Raw genomic sequence first — 6,277 nt, forward strand, 5'->3', positions numbered from 1 at the left:
TTTAACTTTTCCAGCCTCTTATTGCCCCGTCCCAACTTTTTTGAGATGTGTTGCTGTCATGAAATTTCAAAATGTTTCACTTTTGACATTTGATATGTTGTCTATGTTCCATTGTGAATACAATATCAGTTTTTGAGATTTGTAAACTATTGTATCCTGATTTTACTTACTATTTATGCTTCTTTCATACACACACAAACATGCTATTATAGTAACACACTAATTTTTCTGATATTAACCACTATATGGGCTTCTTTTTTACAAGAAACCTTCTAGACAAATACTAAAAGAGCAAATTTTCCAACTTTTTGCTCTCCTGTGTGTCATTCCTTAGTAAACCGGATAGATTACTCAGTGACGGTAGATTGACTGCACGTAGAACAGTAAATAATAATGTTTAAACATTGACACATTATGAATTTAATATTTAATTATAGATAGTTTCAAGTATTGGAATTACATAAAGTAATTCTACATCAACAAACTTGTAAAAGATTCTTGCGAAAGTAATGCACGCAAGGCCTTATGGGTAAGCGCATAGACGTCACTCTGTATAATCGGAGCCGTTACTATAGCAACGACTAGACCAGGAAGTCAAAGCTAATGGGCGGGACTTACGTCGGTCAAATTCTTCTTACGGCCTCACTCGAAAAACAGCTAAACGTGTTAAAAAGCTATTTATTATGTCATAAATTACGCATTCATAAACGCAATATTACCTTAATTTTAATTTAATAACATTAATTAAAGGCCAGAAAGCACGAGAATAAGCTTATCTTTAATTCACCTATAAAATAAACCTGACCGTTTTCAGTAAACAAAAATGTTATTTAATTTGCATATGCCAATAATTTTTTTAGTAGTAGTATTTGCACACATTTGCATATTTTAAAATGTAGATTGGATTACAACAAAATTCCAGGTTTTTTTTTTTTAGTGTTTCTGCTTGTCCCAGTTTAGTAAATAACCTCGTGCTGCCCTCTAGTGGTAGAAATCCCACAATTCATCCGACATCACAGGTTACTGTACATCAGGGATCCATCCATCCATTATCTCATCTCATCTCATCTCATTATCTGTAGCCGCTTTATCCTGTTCTACAGGGTCGCAGGCAAGCTGGAGCCTATCCCAGCTGACTACGGGTGAAAGGCGGGGTACACCCTGGACAAGTCGCCAGGTCATCACAGGGCTGACACATAGACACAGACAACCATTCACACTCACATTCACACCTACGGTCAATTTAGAGTCACCAGTTAACCTAACCTGCATGTCTTTGGACTGTGGGGGAAACCGGAGCACCCGGAGGAAACCCACGCGGACACGGGGAGAACATGCAAACTCCACACAGAAAGGCCCTCGCCGGCCACGGGGCTCGAACCCAGGACCTTCTTGCTGTGAGGCGACAGCGCTAACCACTACACCACCGTGCCGCCATCAGGGGCCCTTAAAGCTGTATTTAGTCCAGTGATGTATAGCAAGAATATGATATTTTATTATTATTGTTTTGTATGTCTAGCTCGAAACCATGATTGTGCCACACAAAATATTATTTTTAAAAATGTTGTCAGTGTAAGATTACATTACAGGCAATACTTAAACGTGCAATACCTCCTGTGTAATACACTTATGTAAACTGTATATCTGCAAACCTGTTAATTTATGCAAATTTGTTAATTTTTATCTTTAAATTTGTAGTTTATTTCTTTTTATAAATACCCTTTTTTGTATACTTAGTACTTTTTGCACTACTCCTTCACTGCCTTATCTTTTTTTTTCTTTCTATATTTTGCTGCTTTTTTGCTGCTGTAACAATGTAAATTTCCCCTTGTGGGATAATAAAAGGCTACCTTATGCAGATACTTTTATCCAGAGCAACATACAACATATCCAGAGCAGCCTGGGGTTAGGGGCCTTGCTCAAGGGCACATCAGCCATTCCTGTTGGTCCAGGGACTCGAACCAGCAGCCTTTTGGTCCCTAAGATGCTTCTCTAACCATTAGGCCATGGATTCCCCTACAATGCAAGAGGATCCAGTATAAGAGGAGCTTTAAGCTGTCTCATAAAGTCTATTTAAATTTTAATTACTACAACAACAACAACAATAATAATAATAATAATAATAATATGAAGGTTTTAATTCTACTCCTCTCCTGACTTCTGTTTTTAAAGCAAGGTACAGTATATTAATTGGCTTCAAGCAAGAAATTTGTTTGTACGTATTGTTTAAGATGATTAATTTTGTATTTTTTTTGTTTTTATTATCATATTATTTATTGTCATTTGTATATGTATTTTGACAGAGGTGGTGCTTTTATTCCATGCACAGTCAAAACAATCAAACAAATAAGACATATCAGTAACGTCAAAAAGATGACGTTGCATATATTTTATATTCATTACAAGTAAAGTGAACTATTTCAAGCCTTTTTTGTTTTAATTTTGATGATTATGGCTTACAGCTCATGAAAATCAGAAATCCAGTATCTCAAATGATTAGAACATTTCCTAAGATCAATGAAAAAAGGATTTATAATACAGAAATGTCTAACTTCTGAAAAGTCTGTTCATTTATACACTCAATACTTGGTTGGGGCTCCTTTACCACAAATTACTGTATCAGTACGGCGTGGCATGGAGGCGATCAGCCTGTGGCACTGCTGAGGTGTTATTGAAGCCCAGGTTCCTTCGATAGCAGCCTTCAGGTCGTCTGTATTTTTGGGTCAGATGTTTCTCATCTTCCTCTTGACAAAACCCCAGAGATTCTCTATGGGGTTCAGGTGAGGTGAGTTGGCTGGTCAATCAAGCATAGTCATATCATGGTCAGCAAACCATTTGTTAATAGTTTTGGCACTGTTTGGCAACAGATGCTAAGTCCTGCTGGAAAAGGAAATCAGCATCTCCATAAAGCTTGTCAGCAGATGGAAGCATGAAGTGCTCTAAAATCTCATAGTAGACTGCCGCGTTGACTTTGGACTTGATAAAACACAGTTGACCAGCAGATGACATCACAAACATCACCAAATCATCACAGACTGCGGAAACTTCACACTGGACTTCAAACACCTTGGATTCTGTGCCTCTCCACTCTTCCTCCAGACTCTAGGACCTTGATTTCCAAATGAAATGCAAAATTTACTTTCATCTGAAAAGAGGACTTTGGACCACTGAGCAACAGTCTAGTTCTTTCTCTCCTTAGCCCAGGTAAGATGTTTCTGATGTTGTCTTTGGTTCAGGAGTGGCTTGATAAGGAATGCAACAGTTGTAGCCCCTTTCCTGAAGATGTCTGTTCGTGATGGGTCTTGATACACTGACACCAGCCTCAGTCCACTCCTTGTGAAGCTCTCCCAAGTTCTTGAATCAACTTTTCTTGACAATCCTCTCAAGACTGCAGCCATCCCTGTTGCTTGTGCACCTTTTCCAGCCAGCCTTTTCAGCAATGACCTTTTGTGGCTTACCCTACTTGTGGAGGGCATCAGTGATCATCTTCTGGACAACAGTCAAGTCAGCAGTCTTCCCCATGATTGTGGTTGCATGTACTGAACTAGACTGAGAGATACACTGTAGTTACACTGTTTTACTCAAACTCAAAATGAAATACTCTCGTATTTTGAGATGTTTTATGTGTAATGAGTCTAAATATATAAAATTTTCACTTTCTTAAAAAACTGATGGAAAAAATTGAACTTTTTCATGATATTCTAATTGTTTGCGATGCACTAGTACATCTCCTGGAATTTGATCAAATTTTGGAATTTGAAAAGGGAGATAGATTTTTAATCTTTTTCCTCAGCCTTTGTGTGGGAAACAAGGTCACTGTAGTGTACACACATTTCTGATATAAAGAAAATCCCCACTCCATAATCCCTCTTTCCCTTTCCTAGGCTTTGCAATATATACTACAATAGAATGAATACTTAATACTTCATGGCCAAACTGTCTACACTTACACATTGCCTTTGCTTGTGGAAATTTACTCGAGTTCATTTCAGTTATTTACAATTAACTGGCCTCTATTAGAGCGGTGTAGTGGTTAGCGCTGTCGCCTCACAGCAAGAAGGTCCTGGGTTCGAGCCCCGGGGCCGGCGAGGGCCTTTCTGTGTGGAGTTTGCATGTTCTCCCCGTGTCCGCGTGGGTTTCCTCCGGGTGCTCCGGTTTCCCCCACAGTCCAAAGACATGCAGGTTAGGTTAACTGGTGACTCTAAATTGACCGTGAGTGTGAATGGTTGTCTGTGTCTATGTGTCAGCCCTGTGATGACCTGGCGACTTGTCCAGGGTGTACCCCGCCTTTCGCCTGTAGTCAGCTGGGATAGGCTCCAGCTTGCCTGCGACCCTGTAGAAGGATAAAGCGGCTAGAGAGAATGAGAATGGCCTCTATTATTACCTGTTGTAGTTCCCATTTTGGCCACTAGTTGCAATAATAACTCTGGAGAGCAAACTGGGCAGTGAACATACGGCCCCACAAGCGCCCAAAGACAAACAGATCAACAGCAGTGTTGCTCAACCACTGGGCCGCGGCCCATTAGTGGGCTGCAGAGTGCCATCTAGTGGGTCGCAAATTTTTTTCAAGATAAAGCTAATTTTTTTACTTGCAGTAGGGTACAATTGCTGGGTTGCATTTGACGTCACATCCACCTTAAGCCTCGGTCACAACCGTCTGTACATGCTCCTACGGCCGGTCTACATGCAAAAAATGCAAGAAACGCACAGAGGGTGCGCGTGAAACGCACGGAGGGTGCGCATGTGACGTGCTGATTTTTGAGCCGTAGACTGGCCGCAGACCGGCCGCAGAGGTTCTTTGTCATGTCAAACAAACTCTACGGGCGCTTACGTTTTTTTCAGGTTGCAAGACAAACTTACGGCCAACGTGCGTCTTTCTCCACGAACAAAAAAACCGCAGCGATTTGGGAAACGCCAAAAATCGCACGGCCAAAAAATCGTACATCCGGTTGTGACCTAGGCTTTATTAAGCTACAGTCACACTACAGTTCGTGATGCTTTGCGATAGGTTATTGACGAAAATGAGGCATTTTTGGTGGTGACGCTTGGTGATATACACGTGAGCTAAAAGTTGTGGTCACACAGCAAGTGAACATTTGACTGTCAAACCTTTGCACGCTTGAGTCTGGTGCAACTTGAGTGGCCGTGCATGCACTCACAGAGCGTGTTGTGCACGTGCTTGGGACCCGGTCATTATGGGAAACACTTGATAGTGTAGGTACAGTCCCTTTTAAGAAACTATATTTCCCATCAGCCAACTTCCGCGTTGACCTACGTCACGTGTGGGCAGGATCACCAACGTCACATCCTCCATGAAAGCATAAGAAACCCGGGAACTCCTAGCTCCTCCTCTTTCCGTCCCGGGACCAGCGGTCTACGGACACAAAGAGGCTCGCTCTACCCGAGCAAACCCAAAAAGACCTCTTTCTTGCAAGATCCACGATTTAGCGCGATTTCTTTCTTACCCTTGGCCAAGGTAGACTCCAGAGTCGCGCAATTTTTAAACTCAGCTTGAGTTACAACCGGTTTTATTCGTATTAGAAGTGACGTCACAACTGCCGCCCAAAAGCAGTTTAATTCAAAGTTAAGAGAGTGGCTGGACCCTTTTTTAACTGAAGCTCTGTGCACATTGTTCTACAAAGATTTTCTTCCCACAAGCTACGAAGCGTCGGACCAAGGATTCTTTGTTTTTCTACAGAAGTCTCTACGGGCTCCTGTGAACTCAACCTCCTCCCAGAAATCCCCTGTGCTTCACGGAAATCTCCACAACAGTGAAAACTCCAAAAGTCTCGGGACATCTTCTCATAATCTCACGTAAGACTGGCATTTTGGGGCATAATCAAAAACCTAGTCTTAGGAATTAGCTTTTATTGAAGTAGTGTGAATTTACCTCAGGAACGGTTTGTTACACTGTAAACACGCAGCATGTTGAATTGATTTATTGTTTTGTTTTAATCTCTCAGTTGTTTTAATAGATAGGCTGTGCATGCTTCTCTTTATTCCTGACTAACACTTTAATTTCCTTATCACACATTTTGACCTTATCAAGGTTTCAGTGGATTCAGTACTGTTATAAGCTAGTGAAATCAGCCTACGGCTAATCTCTTTTGTCCCATTAGCATCCAAAGCTAAGTGTATTGTCTTAGAAACACGTGGCGGTCCTCCCCCACTCACAAACACACCTTAGCTAGCATCCCTTTGTCTTAGCTTAGCCACACGAGGTTAATCTAGGCCTACACGAGCACGTGGTCACCAGGCCTGACACACAAACACGTGG

At 41.3% G+C, this 6,277-nt stretch overlaps 1 non-coding gene across 1 annotated transcript; it reads right to left on the reverse strand.

Annotated features, from left to right (window-relative positions):
- Nucleotides 1–245: 245 nt before the first annotated feature.
- Nucleotides 246–301, reverse strand: LOC132887267 (U7 small nuclear RNA). Its single transcript, XR_009654803.1, has one exon. It is a non-coding gene; the product is annotated as a U7 small nuclear RNA (small nuclear RNA).
- Between the last annotated feature and the right edge of the window lie 5,976 nt (nucleotides 302–6,277).

This window comes from Neoarius graeffei, chromosome 5 (assembly GCF_027579695.1).
Source record: "Neoarius graeffei isolate fNeoGra1 chromosome 5, fNeoGra1.pri, whole genome shotgun sequence".
NCBI classification, from domain to species: Eukaryota; Metazoa; Chordata; class Actinopteri; order Siluriformes; family Ariidae; genus Neoarius; species Neoarius graeffei.